This window comes from Sus scrofa, chromosome 6, assembly GCF_000003025.6.
Source record: "Sus scrofa isolate TJ Tabasco breed Duroc chromosome 6, Sscrofa11.1, whole genome shotgun sequence".
Lineage (NCBI taxonomy): Eukaryota > Metazoa > Chordata > Mammalia > Artiodactyla > Suidae > Sus > Sus scrofa.
In genome coordinates, this window is record NC_010448.4 from 41,152,477 (window position 1) to 41,170,623 (window position 18,147).

Here is an 18,147-nt window from a genome sequence, read left to right on the forward strand (position 1 = left end):
CCATCGCTGGGGAGCTGGGGCCAACAGACCCTTCAGAAAGTTTCATATGAAAAAACAAAGTTCTCCCAGCTTAGCCCCTCCTCGGAATGGGTTGAAGCTGGCCAATTTGGAAAAAAAAAATAAATGTCCAACCTCCAGCAAGATCATCCCTTGCAATTGAACGTGATGCTGACACGATTCTTGGAGCCACGTAGGAAGCAAGTTCTGGTCTAAGGCACCGCCTACCTGGCTATGTTATTTTATGTGTTTTTTTCTTTTTAGGGTCACACCTGGGGCATATGGACGTTCCCAGGCTAGGGGTCGAATCGGAGCTGCAAGCTGCCGACCTACACCACAGCCACAGCAATGCCAGATCCGAGCCGCATCTGCGACTTACAGCACAGCTCATGGCAACGCCAGATCCCTGACCCACCGAGCAAGGCCAGGGATGGAACCCGCATCCTCATGGATACTAGTCGGGTTCGTTACCACGGAGCCAGGACAGGACCTCCTCCACCCGCCTAGTTTAGAAAACATTGCGTGGTTCTGCAGACACTGGTCCCCCCAAGGGCTTGCCAGAGCTGCCCTAAGAAGGAGGGCACGTCCCACAGTGATGGCCCCTTCTAGCAAGTGCCAAGTCAAAGATGCCACCGCAACCCCTGCAGTGCCCGTCTTCCCTGTACACACCCGCCCAGGCAGACACGGGGAGTCAGCAGTCACGCTGCCAAGCCCACAGCCTCAGGTCTGGACAAACGGCAGTTTTGCCAACCCAGCTGGATCTATCACTTATAAGTAAAAAAGTCTGTAAGTGTTTATCTGATCCAGGCAAACACGGTGATGGCATCGAAGGGCTTGGTGATTTATTTTCCCAAAGCCTGAAGGATCTTGCTTAATATTGCTTGATATATGCTAACCTTCCCTTTATAGGGTCTGCCATTGAAAGCCATGTTGCAGTGGTTTAATCCTGGGCTTCCTACTTATCTAAAACACACTCTCCGACTGTGCTGTGAAAATTGAATCTTTTCCTCACAATCTTACTGACATGAAAAATATATAATACAGTAAATGATTAATGCAGTTATAAACTATACCTGAGATAAGATTTAAGTATTCATATTTCTATCATGTTAATACAACACGATAAACCCATGAAGCAAACTTGACCGGGGCATTTGTTATTCTGTCCAGTGTTCAATTATTCTTTGTCCAAATACAATTTAGGGGCTTGCTGTAATGCAGTCAGTTGCTGCAACACATTATGTGCTTCTGGGAGATAATAAGCCGTCTTGATGGTCAGCCTCGGAGACCCCGCTCCGTAAAAGGCCCCACGAAATGCAGGACAACGTGCAGATGCGAAGCATGAGGCTCTGGGCCGAGGACAGGCTTCCTGAAAAGATGATTTGCACCAGAATGCCAAGCTCCTTTTATTCACCCTTTCTCCCTTTTATAAGAAACTCTCCCGTTACAGGAAAACTTATTTGCCGTCATCCGAAGGAAGCTGACACTCAGGGTGACTCGTGAACACGGAAGATGGCTTTTTTATCTGTGACTGGAGAAAAAGCATTTCTTTGTTGCCTCCAAAGGGCCCCTCCTTCGTTGTGCAAATGGCTCACACGCGCTGAGTGCCGTGTACCACCCACCTCATTATTTTTATACTTCTGATGATGTCAATTTTGATTTTCAAATGCCAGCCATTTATAGCTCATTCTGAACCACACACAAAATTAAGTGATTCGAGATCTCCATCATTAGCTGGGCTTCGGGGCCTCGCGTGAAGTTCGGGGAAGGCAGGACAGCACGGTGGTCACCCATCCGGGGTTGTGTCCCAGATCTGTCCCCGATTAGCCTCAAGACCTTGACCAAGGGACTTCACCTCTGCAAGCCTGGGTCCCCTGCCTCTAAGGATAAAATACTGCTTCCTACCCCTTAAGGTTGCTAGGTACCCACAAATAGAATGAGGTATAATGTGAAGTTCTTGAAAATATTCTTTTTTGGTCACTTTTAGGGCCACACCTGTGGCATATGAAGGCTCCCAGACTTAGGGCTTCAATCGGAGCTGCAGCAACAAGCCTATACCACAGCCACAGCAATGCTGGATCTGAGCCGTGTCTGTGCCCTATACCATAGCTCATGGCAACGCGGATCCTTAACCCACTGAGCGAGGCCAGGAATTGAACCCACATCCTCATGGATATAAGTCAGGTTCTCCTCGACAAATACTCTACATTACTGGTTGTCATTATTTCTTGACTTTTCTGGGTAGTGAATGGGCTGATGCTGGAGACAGCAGGCTCCTGGTCAATAGCTCCCTGCTCCAAGCTGGGCAGGAGCATCTCAGCTCTATGCCTTGATCCCCGTCTTCCGCAACTGCTGCGGCTTTGAGAGATGCCACCACCCTTGGCATTCTAATTGCAGTGCCCAGGAGGAGATGTGTCTCCAAGGTCCCTAAGGGCAGGCACAGGTGAGCAGCATTCGAAGGAGGCTCACTCAGCATCCAGAGCAGGTGGGGCTCAGAGCAGGCTTGAAGTCTAAGGTGGGGAGGGGGTAGAAATGCAGATTGTGTGATGGGGTGTGAACACAACCCTCCCGGGAGAGTCTACACACAGGTCCTCTTAGCCACTTTTCGTTATGACCTGATGGTAACAGAGTTCATCCGACTAGGCGCTCATGTTCTCAGTAGGGCAGAGTCTGTGCCAGGAGCATGGGAGAACTCAGATTTCCTTGAGTCTTTCCCGGCATCCAGCTCTGTGTCCGGTGGGGGGTGGCATCTATACTTAGGATTTGCTGCACAGTGGCCAAGGTCTAACGAGGAAGAAACCCCTGTGATAGTTTTCGGCCAAGATGAGATGATGGCAGCCAGAGCCCCCTGGTCTCGGGGTGGGAGGAAGTTTGGGAAGGCTGTATGCTGAACTGAACCAGCTGCTTGAGACTGGACCACAATTATTTTATGGTTGAGGTCCAAGTAAGGGGCTCTTCAACCCTACTTTTTTTGGGAAATTGAAATATGAATACTTGTTTTGCAGAGCTTAGCGAAATCAGGTGTCCGTACAACTGCCTTTCTGGAACAAACAACCTGGTTCTTTTTTCACTTACTTTTTATTTTTTTATTTTTTTAATTTAATGATTTTTATTTTTCCATTATAGTCGCTTTACATGTTCTGTCTTTTTCTACTGTACATCAAGGGGGTCATACACATACATATGTGTATATGTGTGTGTAGATATATATATTTTTTTTCTCACATTATCCACCATCATGTTCCATCATAAGTGACTAGATATAGTTTCCTGTGCTATACAGCAGGAGCTCATTGCTTATCTACTCCAAATGCAATTGTTTCATGTATTTACCCCCCCAGACTCCCAGTCTATCCCATGCCCTCCCCTCCCGCTTGGCAGCCACAAGTCTGTTCTCCAAGTCCACGAGTGTCTTTTCTATGGAAAGGTTCATTTGTGTCATGTATTAGATTCCAGATATAAGTGATATCATATGGTATTTATCTTTCTCTTTCTGACACACTTCACTTAGTATGAAAGTCTCTACTTCCATCCATGTTGCTGCAAATGGCATTTTTGTTCTTTTTTATGACTGAGTAGTATTCCATTGTGTATATATCTTAATCCATTCATCTTTGGATGGACATTTAAGTCAAACAACCTGGATCTTGAGGGTTGCTCGATAACTACTTGATTCATCAGCATAAGATGCCTTTTCTGCAATTGTAGGATTAGCAATTTGCACTTTGGAAATAATGTTCTGGGTGGGATTTTTGATTTCTCAGTGTTAAGGAGGGCCTGATGGGGCAGAGTGCTAAGGGGTTCAAAGCCCAGCCCTTGACTAGCTGCTCAGCATGCCCCAAAGTTGGCAACCTGGATGTGTCTCCTCATCTGGAGTCCTCTCTCCCTTGCTGGGATCTGAAAGGAGTAGATCTGTATTTTCTTTCCAGGAGGCTCTTTGGCCTTTTCCCACTGTGGGGTGGGGTGTCACATGGGCTGCCAGCTTGAACAGGGGGTCCTCCATCCCCCCAAATCTCCTCTACCTGCTCCTTGATTCTGAAAACTATTTTTTCTTTTCTTTTTTTTTTTTGTTTTGCTTTTTAGGGCTGCCCTTGCGGCATATGGAAGTTCCCAGGCTAGGGGTCGAATCAGAGCTACAGCTGCCTGCCACAGTCACAGCCACAGCAATGTGGGATCCAAGCCACATCTGCGACCTACATCACAGCTCATGGCCATGCTGGATCCTTAACCCACTGATGGAGGCCAGGAATTGAACCCCCCCGTCCTCATGGATACTAGTCAGGTTCGTTACCACTGAGCCACAACAGGATCTCGTTAGTTTTCCAACCTTCTTAACAAGAAAGGTGCATGTGAAGTTGAGATACTTACAAAAAATGATCTTAGATTTGAAAAGAGTTTCTTTACCAAACCTACAGGTGGATTTTTCTCCTAAGAAGGAGACAGAAGAAGGCTATCTTGTGCCTTATGCCATGAAGACTGTCTTATGATGGGACCAGAAAGTATTTGCCTAATGAGTGAGTAAGTGAAGATTTCATGTGGATCTGGGTATCTGGCCAGGAGGGCACCACAGATCCGGAGAAGTACCTTTTCAGAGACACTGATTTTCCTCTCTGCCTCCGGCAGAGTGCCAACCTAGAGAAGCCATTTAGTAAATATTTCCCGAAATGAAATGATGAAAAAGAGAGCCTAGCGTGGATAAACACACACCAGCCTTGACATCCGTTCCCACGTGCTTCCTTAGTCTTAGACCCATTGGTTCAGGCTTCATGAAGTGGCCACGTGTTGTTCCTGCCCCCTTCTGGTCCCAACTCTTCGACACACTCCACCTTGGGGTCAAGGCCCTGCCTGTATTCACTGGTCCCTGTCACTTTCATTATAAGCCCTCCTCAAACCCCCAGTCAATGCCTTCAAAAAACCACCGTGCATACACCCCACAGTAATCCCGGGGGCTACCTGGACCCACTCTCTTGTTTTCCCCCTTCATTTTTACACCAACCCTATGTTGAAGGGGTTGTTATTTTAGCAAATAACAGATGCAAATGTGTCTTGTAACCCGATCACCTTAGCTTTCCCAAGACTCTCCTGGTTTAGCCATAGGCGTCTCAATGGCCCAAGAAACCCCGTGGTCCTGGTGAATCCAGGATGGACCATCCCCCTACTCAGCAATCCCACATTGAACATTTTGCTCTAAGAAAATAATCATAGATGTGTGTTAAGATTTAGCATCACTGCCGTGACCAAGAATGTGCTATAGGAACATGTGGAGCCATGAGAGAGATGGAAGAAGATGCGTAATATATATGCATATATAATGCAGATTTATGTAAATGCACACATTCTACATAGGTAGAGTATGCATAGTACTTAGGGCTCTGGAGCCAAACCAGCTGATTAAATCCTGGCTTCACTGCTTACTAGCCATGTGGTATGTTTGACTCTCCCACGCCCTGGTCCCCTCCTCCATAAATGTGGATAATATCAGCACCTGCCTTGTCCGACAGGAGTGAGAATTTGATGAGTTAACATAGGTAAAGCCCTTGGAACAAAGACCAGTGCAGGGCAGGTAGGTAATAAAATAACACGGCTTCTGCTGGAAGAGGTGCTGTGTGCTGTGCCAGGCTCGAGGCTAAGCCAGCAGAGTCTCCAGAAACTGATGTAGCGAGTGGCCAAAGATCTCAGGCCAGCGCGAGTGATCAGCCAGGATCTAAACATGAGCCCTCTGACTCTCAAAGTCAATACTGAGAGCTAGCAGGTGGCTTCTGGTCAGTACCTTAAGAAATGGTTGTCATTAAGTGTTCCCAGGCCACCTTTGCTCTGGATGGAGGTGTACCCATCTGACTCTCACCTCCACCGAGAGTCACTAGCCCTGGGGCAGCAGGACGAGAGAATGGTGACTAATATTAAATGACCTCTGGTTGCCAATCAAAGTGTCTTTAGAAAGATGCTACAATGACTCAGGATGAAACCCATACATTACCGTGGCCAAAGACCGACCATCACACACCTGATGATGTAATTACAGGTGGGAGAAACCCCCAGGTGCTCAAGGATAGAGGAAGAAATTTACAGTTAGGAGAGTCCTGGGTATCTAATTTAGGGAGGACTTTCAGTACCAAACATTTGTTTGCCTAAACCTCTCAATTGACTTTCCAAAGAACAACAGGCCTCAAAGACTCTGTCTGATTAAGGGAGGGGGTGGTATTTAAAAGTTTAATCAAATAGGAAAGGCAGACCAAGCCTTAATATTCTTTGATGCGCTTCAAAGATAGGCTGCCAATCATAAAAGTGTTTGAAGATATCAAAATCAAGATTGCTAATGTGAGTTTTGGAAAAACAGCCCTCCTGTGAAGCTGGACATGATGGCTTATGACCAGGAGCAACCAAAGGTGAAGAAAGCATAGATTCATATTTTGATAACTTTAATTGTGATTTAAAAGAAGAAACCAGAATGAAAGGAGTTGGAGAAATGAAACCCTTATTCCTGAATTGAAACATTGTTCTGTTCATTTAACATAGTGTCCCCCTGCAAATAAAGAAGCTGTGGTGTTTCTCATGACTAATGGTGTCATTAAATTTAGGAAAGAGGGTGTGTGCATGTGTGTATTATACTCATTACATTATATATTTGTTAGTTACATGTTACATTATCTTTTTACATATGTATATAAATCAAAGGTTTAAAAGAAAAAAATCATCATTATATCGGGGGCACGGGTTATAGATGTTTGCAAAGTATTCTTTGTCTCTTTCATCTGAATTTTCTGCATCATCCTCAATGACAATGCCCTATTTTAGCAATAAGAAAACTCACACAGAAGAATGCAAAAATATCTGAAGCCAAACCTATGCGGTCCAAAGCCGTCTGTTTCTAGTTTCTATGCTAAGCCCCACTTGCACATGCGGAGAACACTATTCCTGTTACATGCATGCAGTAATGTTTCATCAGAATTGCATCTGGAGTCACATCCCTGGCCACTGGGCTGTCAGGGATTAAGACGGGTGCTTCTAAATTCTGGGGGACGGGCTACCTATTGAGCTGTAGGTAGTGCCTGCATTTTGTTACCCAGGGTGACAGCTGCCAATGTGTGAGTGAATGTGAAATGTCAGGTTCTCTGGCACCATTCCTGGAAGAATCTGAAATTTACTGGCTCCGTCATGTCACTCTCTGAAGTATTGCCTGGGAGACAGGCTATGACCCACCCAGGATCACGGCAGAGTTTTCTTTGGGGTCCTGTGAAGGCCACTTGCCCAGCAGGGTTTTTTGGAGGGGACCTTCCCATCAGTTTTCTCTTGCTTCTCGTTTTCTCCTTGGGAAGTGAAAGGGGTCTTTGGCACCATCCTGGGTTTTTTTTTTTTTTTTTTTTCCCATGCCTGTATTTCTGGGTGGAATTGCTTGAAGGTGCACAGTGTAGAGCAGGGGCTGCTGCTCACCCTACCTGTTTTAAACCGTGATAAGGTGGCAGGAGCCTTCATCGATTGGGAAGGAAGAGATGCCTGAGGAGCGGCAGGAGGGAGCAGTGCTGACGCCAAAAAAGATTTTGGTATTTGCGGCAGGACGCACAGAGAGGGTGGCTGTCAGCTCCTTTTTTATTTTTGAACACAAATGTGGTCACCTGAGCTGACCAAAGGCAGTGTGTGGGTTACTTTTTTTTTTTTTTTTCAATTGCTGCAAATGAAATGCATGATTAAATGCCAGTGATTAAGAGCTGACACTGGTAGTAGATGCAAACCATTACATTTAGAATGGATAAGCAATGAGGTCCTACTGCATAGCACAGGGAATTATATCCCATCTCTTGGGTAGACCATGACGGAAGATAGTATGAGAAAAGGAATGTCTGTGTGTGTATATATATATATGTATGTATGACTGGGCGGGTCACTTTGCTGTACAGCAGAAATTGACACAACATAGTCAATCAATGACACTTTAATCAAAAGAATTTAAGAAACTGACACTGGATCATCTTTCTGCCTCTGATCAAACGAAACAAATCACCCCGAAATGTGGAGAAAGCAGCAGATCGTTTCTTAGTGACCGTCACAGACCTCTCACTGAGGGTGTGTATTCACGCCCAGCGCCTGATGTGGTGCCTGCAAACCCCTGGAGCTGCGACTAGTCCTTGGTCTCCCTACCTGTGTGTTCTGGGGTCAGGGAGTGCAGATAGGAAACCCACCTGCTGCAAACTGCCATCTCTCACGCAAAGAGTCCCCCTGCTCAGACGTGAATGACTGGTCCATTTGGTCCAACATCTGGACAACTGACACAGCAGGAGGATGCAAGGCTGGGGTGGGAGTAAAATTAAGTTGTGAATCTGGAATCTAATCCCAGGCTGTTAAATACCATAGTCTGAGCTGGTGTACTTGATGGACATGAATGTATTATTTTGAGTAACACCTCAACCAAAAACATCCAGACTCACTTTATTATTTAATAGGCTCTGAAGCCTCTTCAGCCCTGATCGTTCTGCTAAACACAGAACTCAAACTTTGTATGGCTGTATCATACACCGTAGTCACCATGTCCATGACCAAACTCAGTGGCCGCTGGCCTGGTTGATGGAAGAAGGAAACCAGAGCCTCTTTTCTGAGCCCTCCTTTCACCACTCACCCCCAAGACCAGTAAGTCCACAGCCACCAGGGAGCTCACTGGGCCCTCTGCAGTCTTCTCTCTCATTTATGTCCCCTCCAATCGGCCTTCTCTGCTTCAACCAGAGATGGTATTCTACAATGGGCGGGCATGTAAGCCATCTTCAGAAATGCTTGTTAACAGTCCCACACATTTTTTTAAAAAAATTTTGTTATAATTGATTTATAATATTTTGTCAATTTCTGCGGTACAGCAAAGTGACCCAGCTATACCTATACATACACACATTCTTTTTCTCATATTATCTTCCATCATGTTCCATCACAAGTGATTGGATAGTTTCCTGTGCTCTACAGCAGCCCCCCATTGCTCACCCACTCTAAATGCAACAGTTTGCACCTACGAGCCCCAAACTCCCAGGCCATCCAGATTTAAATGTGCCCTTCGAGGACTTTCTTGATACTCTAACCTGAACATATGTGAGTCCTGAGGATCTAGCATCCAGGTGCAGACCTGGAGACCCCGGCTGTGACAGACCACTCATCCCGAAGAAGGCTGCACCACTTGAACTTGAGCACCCCTCCCCCACCCTGGGAAAAGCCCGGAGGAATTAGGACCTGTCTTTCCCCACCATCATTCACTCCTCACCTCACCGTCTTGGTCTGGTTCTCTCAAGGCTCAGCTTCCCTTCGCAGCCCATATTCATGGGGCCCAGCCTGGGCATCGCAGCCCTGTAGAAGGCCCCTTCATTTCTGTGGGTGTTCTCTCATTTAGGCCCCCCCCCGGACGAGATGAAGCATCTTCAGGGCAGCGACCATGACTTTTGTATCTTGTCATCACCCAGCAGGCAAGCCCCGGAGACTCAAGCAATATTGGTGAGTTTGTCCCAAAACTCTGAAGCCATTATTTGGGCAACAGAGACAGGAAAAGCTTCTACATCCCAAGCGTGTGGCCCGTCCGGGCTCTATTCCAAAATGAAAGCAAAGACCCCGAAGGCGCCCCCCTCCTCTCTTTTGCTCACCTGGGCCCAGACAGGCTGCTGTAAACCCCAAGTCTACGCAGAAACTTGAAGCTGTCAGTCTCTGGCTCCGTCCATCACGGGCCTTTCGCAAAGGCTCACATTCATCAAGAGGGTAGAAAAGGCTTTAGGAAAATGTTGTCAGAAAGAATCAATCAATTTAAACATTTAAAAGTAAAATGTGCGTCTGTCTCTATGGCGGGGTTTTCTTAATGCGGGCTGTTCCCTCCTGGTCCTGAGACAGAGTCCGGAGGGGAGGCCGTCCTCCTGATGCAGACTGCTTTTGGGGAGGGGGCTGGGAGGAGGGGGATGGCCACTCGGGAGCTCAGGGGTGCTGAGCTGCCCCGGGCTCTGGCTGCGGCATGGCTTCTTATTCTTAGAGAGGAATGTAATAAAATGATCATTTGGTTCCGTTTTCTGGCTGGCATTGATGCTTCTTAAGAAAGAAGAAGGGGAGAAAGGAAAAAAGAATGGAAGAGGGAAGGGAGGGAGGGCGGGAAGGGGATGGATGGAGGGACCTCCACTATTCGCATTTGAGGGCAGTGTGGGCCTTTTTGGACTTGATCTTCAGCATGGGCCCCCAGGCTAGTTACTGTTGTCTTCATACGATGCTGTTCAGAGATGTTATGTAACTTGCCAGGGACATGCAGAGAGGCTCAAGGCATCCTTGTACCCATTATCTTTTATTGCCTTATTTTTGAAAGGGCAAAAACAAAAAAATAAAGACAAGTGGAAACACTTTCTTTCTCTAGCACGGCGTATCTTTTTAGATAAAATGAGGAGGCAGAGGAGACCAGCTTTGAAAGCGAGTTTGGGGTGGCCTGGGGAGAAGATGCGCTGGGAGAGGGCGGATGGGATGATGTGGCTTGGATTCCGCCCCTGTCTGCATCCTCAGGTCAATAGCAAAGGTGTCTCTAGAATGGCTCTCCTTGGGTGAACGTTAATCCATCCAAGACCAAACTATAGTTTGAGGTAAAATGATAATTTCTAAAAACTTCCCAATAAAACCCAACCAATGGAGTAAAAAAAAAAAAAAAATTAAGTGCTTTGTTCTGATCATGGTCTCCTGGGACCTCACAGCTTGACATGTTGGTTAGCCAGACAGCTGTCTGCAGGGGGAGAGTTCAAGGGTTTTTTTTTTTTTTTTTTTTTTTTTCTTTTTAGGGCCACACCCCTCTGCATATGGAAGTTCTCATGTTAGGGGTCGAATCAGAGCTACAGTCACCTGCCTATACCACAGCCACAGCAACATGGGATCTGAGCCTCGTCTGTGACCTACACCACAGCTTGCGGCAACACCAGATCCTTAACCCACTGAGCGAGGCCGGGAATCGAACCTGCAACCTCATGGATACCAGTTGGATTTGTTTCCGCTGTGCCACAAGGAGGACACCTCAAGAGCTTTTGAGAAGACCCTGTTGCATTTCCCTATCCTAGAGGACTCCCTCAAATACTTCCCCTGCCAACCTGAAATTCCACCATCGGGTTGAGTTCAGCCTGGAACCTTGACTTTTGCTGGCCTGCAAAGTCCCTCAGCCACAAATAACCCCCAAGGGTCAAGGACTTTCCCAAGGTAGGAAAATGGGCTTAAAGAGGGGAGGGAGCATGAGACCCAAAGGAAAGAGGGGAAGGAGCCAGCGGTCCGCTCTAGGAGTGGGGGTTGGGAGGACCCAAAACGGATCTGGCGTCCTGTTCTCTTTTCGATTTTTTATTAGAGTTGATTTACAGTGTTGTGCCATAGTCTGCTGTACGGCAAAGTGAGTCATACACATATACACATTCTTTTTCTCATAGCATCTTCCATCATGGTCTATCCCAAGAGACTGGATACAGTCCCCTGTGCTGTGCAGTAGGATCCCATTGCTTATCCATTCTAAATGGAATACTTAGCATCTATGAACCCCAAACTCCCAGTCCATCCTACACTTCTCTCTTTTCTTAAATTTTTAAAAAATTAAATTATCTTTGTGTTGTTGTTGTCTTTTTTCGGGCTGCACCGCGGCATACAGAGGTTTCCAGGCTAGGCATCGAAGTGGAGCTGTAGCCATTGGCATACACCTCAACATGGGATCCGAGCCTCATCTGTGACCTACACCACAGCTCATGGCAACGCAGGATCCTTCAACCACTCATGGAGCGAGGTCAGGGATTGAACCTGCAGCCTCATAGATGCTAGTCAGATTCCTTTCCGCTGAGCCACAATGGGAACTCCTAAAATACATTCCTCAAGGCTCCTTGTGAGACAACCCAATCTAGCCTCTAGGCAAGTCATTTTCGGGGACTGACAAGTAGGAAAATGGTCTTATACAGATCAACAGGGAAGGAAATACCCTTCCCCCCTCACGCTGCCACCCTGGGGGATGGCCCCTCTCTCCTGGGCACTGCTGGGGTGCCCAAGGGATTCCAAGCCTGCATAGATGCTTGCACGTCTCTCTTGATCCCACGGGGATCTGGCACAGCACATGCTTGCTTTTGAGAGGGGAGGCAGCAGGGATGGTCAAACATCTCTAATATTTAAATTTCCCATTGAAGTGATTTAAAGGTATTTTAATCATTCATTTATTTTATTCTTTTAAAAAATTGCCATGCTAGCTAGAAATCTCCTTGGTGGTTTTAGGTGTCAGGACACACACACACACACACACACACACACACACACACACTCACTCACTCAGATTATATTTGTAGGGTACCTTGTTCTTTTGAAAGCATCCTAGAAGCTCAGAATGGAAAAGAAGCTTAAAGTTATGTAAACATTCTTCAAGCCCTATGTAAGGAAAGGGGTTCCTGTCCATTAGCCTCCAGTGTCTGCTTAATTACTTCTAGTGATGGAGACCTCACTACCTCCAACAACAGTGTGTTTCCAGTTTAGACATCTGACAGACTTTGACTCAACACAAGAGGACCTCTCTGTTTGCTCAGAACATTACCGATGTCTTTTCTTTTGACATTCCAGGTATGGGGCCAAGACTTTCACAAGTATTGCTTCCTTTCAATTATATCAACAGTCCTGTGAGAGAGGGGCTGTTTTTATAGAGAAGGAGCCTGAGGCTCAAAGAGATAACTTGCCAAAGATCATGGTCAGGCAGTGGCCAGTTTGAGATATAACCCTGGGTCTGCTGAATTCCAAATGCTCACTCTTGAATCCTGATCTTGAGCCTCTGAGTATTCGTCCACCCTCCTCATGGAACAAAGCTAATTCTTCTCCTCTTGTGTATTAGTCAGGCTTCTCCAGAGAAACAGGACCAATAAAATACATATATATACACCAAATAGAATATAGACATCGATAAAAGATAGATACCAATAGAATATAGACACCAGTAGAATATAGATACCAATAGAATATATAAACCAATAGAATATTTATACCAATAGAATATATATAACAATAGAATGTAGATACTGATAGAATATAGATACCAATAGACTATAGATATCAATAGAATATATATACCAATAGACACCAATAGAATATATACACTGATAGAATATATATAACAATAGAATATATACTGATAGAATACATAAACCAATAGAATATATAAACCAACAGAATATAGATACCAATAAACTATAGATACCAATAGATTATATACCAATAGAATATATAAACCAATAGATACATATACCAATAGAATATATGCTGATAGAATATCTATAAATATGTATTCACACACACACACCATATGTAGTATGGATAGTATATATTGCATATACACATATACAAGGAACTTGGCTCAGATGGTTATGGGGGCCGAGAAGCCCCTTGTGAGCTATCTAGGAGCTAGAGAGCCAGGGAAGCCAGTGCTATAATTCAGTGAGTCTGAAGTCCTAAGAATTGCAAGACCAGTGGTAAAAGTCTCCATCTGAGACCAAAAGCCAGAGAGAGGACAGGAGGAAATGGGTGTCTCAGCTCCAGCAGAGAGCGCGGGATCAGCCCTTTCTGTGCAGTTTTGTTCTATCAGCCCCTCGATGGGCTGGAGGGTACCCATCCACACTGGTGAGGGGCATCTTCTTCCCCAGTCTCCCCATGCAAATGCGCATCTCTTCCAAAGATCTCCTCGCCGACACAGCCAGAGAGAATGTTTTACCAGCTTTCTAGGGAACCTTTAGCCCAGGGGCACACCCAACTGACCACCACACATGGCAGCCCAGTAGGAGGAAGCATCCACCTGTCTCATGCCCTCACCCTCGCCCTTAGACTTCTCAAGGCCCTATTTTTTCCAGGCTCAATGTCTCCTTCTAGAAACCCCATCACCATTTCAGGGTAGGTGAGCACAGCCTTCTGGGAACATCATGCTTTGAATAAACAAAGACCATCCGTGGGTACCTCCTGCCTACACTGTCCTCAGAGGCATCAGATGAGCCTCCCCAAGGACCAGGGGGCAATCCTCAAATAACCACATGTCACTAGGCTTGGGGCATGGCCTCTGGCACACACGTTCCATCTGGCAAATACACTCCTGTGTCTGTTCTCTCTTGCCACCTGGACTCTGAGGTCCTTAAGGAAGGCTTTACCCAACTTTGTTTCAGCAACACGTCCTGTGACTCAAATACACAGCTGAAGCTCAACGACTCTTTCTTGAATGAATGAATCAATGAATGAAGCACTCAATTAGGGATGGAAATTATGTTGAAAAAAAATCCCTCTTTATAACTGAAGTTAATAAAAATTAAAATGGGAGTTCCCATTGCGCCTCAGCAGTAAGGAACCCGACTGGCATCCATGAGGACGCAGGTTCCATCCCTGGCCTCGCTCAGTGGGTTAAGGATCTGGCATGGCCATGAGCTGTGGTGTAGGTTGCAGATGCAGCTCAGATCCCCCGTGGCTGTGGCTGTGGCTGTTGCTGTGGCTTTGGCACTGGGCAGCTGTAGCTCCGATGCAACCTCTAGCCTGGGAACTTCCATAGGCCACAGGTGCAGTCCTTAAGGAAAAAAAAAAAAAAAAGAAAAGGAAAAGAAGAATTAATATGATCAGGGATGTGATTATTGATCAAGTATAGAGATAATCTAGGCAGAGTCTTCGTTTCTCTCCTTTGGGAGTGACTTTTTAGTTCTTACTCGAGACCTAGTAAATGCAAAGTCCAAAGCACAGTGTTTTTATTTTACCATTCTTTTTTTTTTTTTTTTTTTTGTCTCTTTGCCTTTTTCTAGGGTTGCTTCCCACGGCATATGGAGGTTCCCAGGCTAGGGGTCGAATCAGAGCTGTAGCCGCTGGCCTACACCACGGCCACAGCAACTCAGGATCTGAGCCGCATCAGCAGCCTACACCACAGGTCACGGCAACGCCGGATCCTTAACCCACGAGAGAGTCCAGGGACCGAACCCGCAACCTCATGGTTCCTAGTCGGATTCGTTAACCACTGCGCCACGACGGGAACTCCTTATTTAACTATTCTTAAAATCTGAATTAGTGGCCAGAACTGGCAACCAACAATCCAATAAAAGCTTGACTATCCAGCTTCTTTTGAAAAGCCAGAAGTCCTGGTCAACCATTTCTTCCTGGCAAAGGTTGGCTGGAGCTGAGTAGCAGCGACAGCTTGAGAAGGGCCCCCCTGCTGCCCCATTGTACCCTGTGGTGTCTGTTCCAGGAGGGGTCTGCATGGGGGCCCCTCTGTGGTCAATGTGCCCCCCTTAACAACGAGCTAGAGTGAAACAAGTTCATGTATTCATTTGTGGCCATGGACGTTGTGAGAAGCTCCAGCTCTGAAACCCCACAATTCTGTGTCTTGTCCTTAGGATGCTTGTGAGTTACCAGCACCAACACGGAAGTTACGGAAAGCTTGCACACTAAAGTCTGCTTCTCAGCTCCATTTTCTTTGTTTTTTCTTTTTTCTTTTTTACTTTTTTGCCATTTCTTGGGCCGCTCCCAGGGCATATGGAAGTTCCCAGGCTAGGGGTCAAATCGGAGCTGTAGCCACCGGCCTGCACCAGAGCCACAGCAACGCGGGATCCGAGCCGCATCTGCAACCTACACCACAGCTCACAGCAACGCCGGATCCTCAACCCACTGAGCAAGGCAGGGATCAAACCCGCAACCTCATGGTTCCCAGTCGGATTCGTTAACCACTGAGCCACGATGGGAACGCCTCAGCTCCATTTTCTAATATGTACTCTTAGGCTGGTTTTCTTTTTAAAGAGATCCTCGTACATCACATTGGGTTTTGTTTGGAGAACTGTCAAGACTTTCTCAAGACGAGCCCCTCGGGTGAAGCCAAAGTCCTACAACCAGGCAAGTACCACCGCCCCACACACTGCCAGTCCTTACCCCCTGCCTGGGCCAGGACCTTCCGCATCTGTAGATAGAACCATCCTAGGTTTTCCACACGCTTCCCACCCTTACCTGCCAGGTGTCACTAGGGCTAGTTTGCAGAGGACCCAGGACAGCGTCTAGGTCGGGTGGCACGTGTGTGACTGTACCTTCCTGGCATGGGCTTACCATGAGATTCCAAAGCCAGGACACAGAGGACCCGCATCCCCACCCATACAGGCAGAGATGCTTTCTTGAAGCGCAGCTCTGCAGAAAGGCAGGCACGCTCTGGGGCTCTCCCTGCGGCCTAGAGCTGGTGGGCAGCATCTACCTCAGATGGCCAAGCCCACCAGCATTTCGCTGGATGCTGCTGGCCTGCTTGCAAGATGATTTCTCTGAGCCTCCTTCCCTGCTTCCTTGAGGAGAGAGGGTAAGTCAGGGAAAGCTTTTATGTGGTGGCTGCATTTCCAAATGTTCCTTGGTGATTGACAGCTCTGCATTCAGCCGCCCATTATGGCACCTGCAGATAATGAGATATCTTGAAACCGGAATTTCCAGCGCCTGAGCCTGCCAGGAATATTATCATCAGTGTTCTAGCAAGCCATTCCTGCGGCACACATGACCTCTACAAATTTGAAATGTCAAAACACAGCCAGGAGCTGAAACCAAGGCCACTCTAGTCCAAGGGGCTATGGGCGCTTGAATGTACAGGAAGAGTCCTTTATCTCAGGAGAATTATGGATTACCAGAAAATAGTGATCTTTTCATTAACCTGTATGTATTTAGAATGTAGATAATGTCCACCTTTTATCATTCTCAGAGCCTGTGTGGGGGGAGACAAGAGGTCTGGAGGCCTCAGCATTTCCCCAGTGCATCTGGGCCCATTGGGGGGACTCAATCAGACCGTCAAATCTCTTTGTCCTTGGTGGCAACCTGGAGCCTTAATTTTGTAGCTATTTAACCACTTATATCTTGTTATGTTATCAGAGAGGGGAAAAGTGAAGGGCCCTGACTCCTAAAAAATTTCAAATTTTTCAAGTCGCCTTTCTTCTCTTTTTAAAGTGTAGTTGATTTACAACGTTATGCCAATTTCTGCTGTACAGCAAAACAGAGCCAGTCATACATATATATAAATCAACATATATATACGTGTATCTACATATATATATACACAGTCATACATATATATAAATCAACCACAATTTAATTATATAAATATATAAATACATGTATATATATCCTTTTTCTCATAGCATCTTCCATCACGGTCTATCCCAAGAGACTGGATATAGTTCCCTGTGCTGTGCAGTAGGACCTCATTGCTTATCCATTCTAAATGGAATACCTAGCATCTACGAACCCCAAACTCCCTGTCCATTCTATTCCTTCTCCTCCCCCTTGGCAACCACAAGTCTGTTCTCTTTGTCTGTGAGTCTGTTTCTGTTTCGTAGACAGGTTCATTTGTGCCACATTTTCGATTTCACATGCAAGTGATATCCTATGGTATTTGTCTTTCTCTTTCTGATTTACTTCACTTAGTATGAGAATCTCTAGTTGCATCCACGTTGCCGCAAGTGGCATTGTTTGGTTCTTTTTTATGGCTGTGTAGTATTTATTGCATATATGCACCACATCTTCTTCCTCCATTCATCTGACGATGGCATTTAGGTTTTTCCATGTCTTGGCTCTTGTGAATAGTGCTGCTATGAACATAGGGGTGCATGTATCTTCTTGAATTGCAGTTTTGTCTGAACAGATTCCCCAGGAGTGGACTTGCTGGATCATATGGTAGTTCTCTATTTAATTTTCTGTGGACCGTCCAGACTGTTTTCCATAGTGGATTTGTACCCGTTTACATTCCCACCAACACTGGAGGAGCTTCAAGTCCTCTTTCTTCTATCTCCCTTCCTCTTGGGCTTGGAGCTTGGAGCTCTAAGTGCTGGATGGTGTGAATCTGCCTCTCTGCTCCCTGAGCTACTGTCTGGGCATTCACCATGTCAAGGGCCCCTGTTAAGGGAATTAGGCCTTCCAGAAGTTTGCAATGAACAGGGAAATACATTGGGCTGAGAGTGACATTGGTCATCCGAGACGTGGGAAAGCAGAGCGGGGCAGCGACTCGTGGGGACGTGGGGTAGGATGTCCAGAGAACATGCTCGCTGAGTTTGGCCTCCAGGAACAGACAGGACTTCTTTGCCAGCATTGAACTGAATGGAAGCAGGGGTCAAGTTCGGGCAGGGTTCATTCACAGATGGATCTGCATCAACAAGGACCCAAAGGCTGAGAGGTACA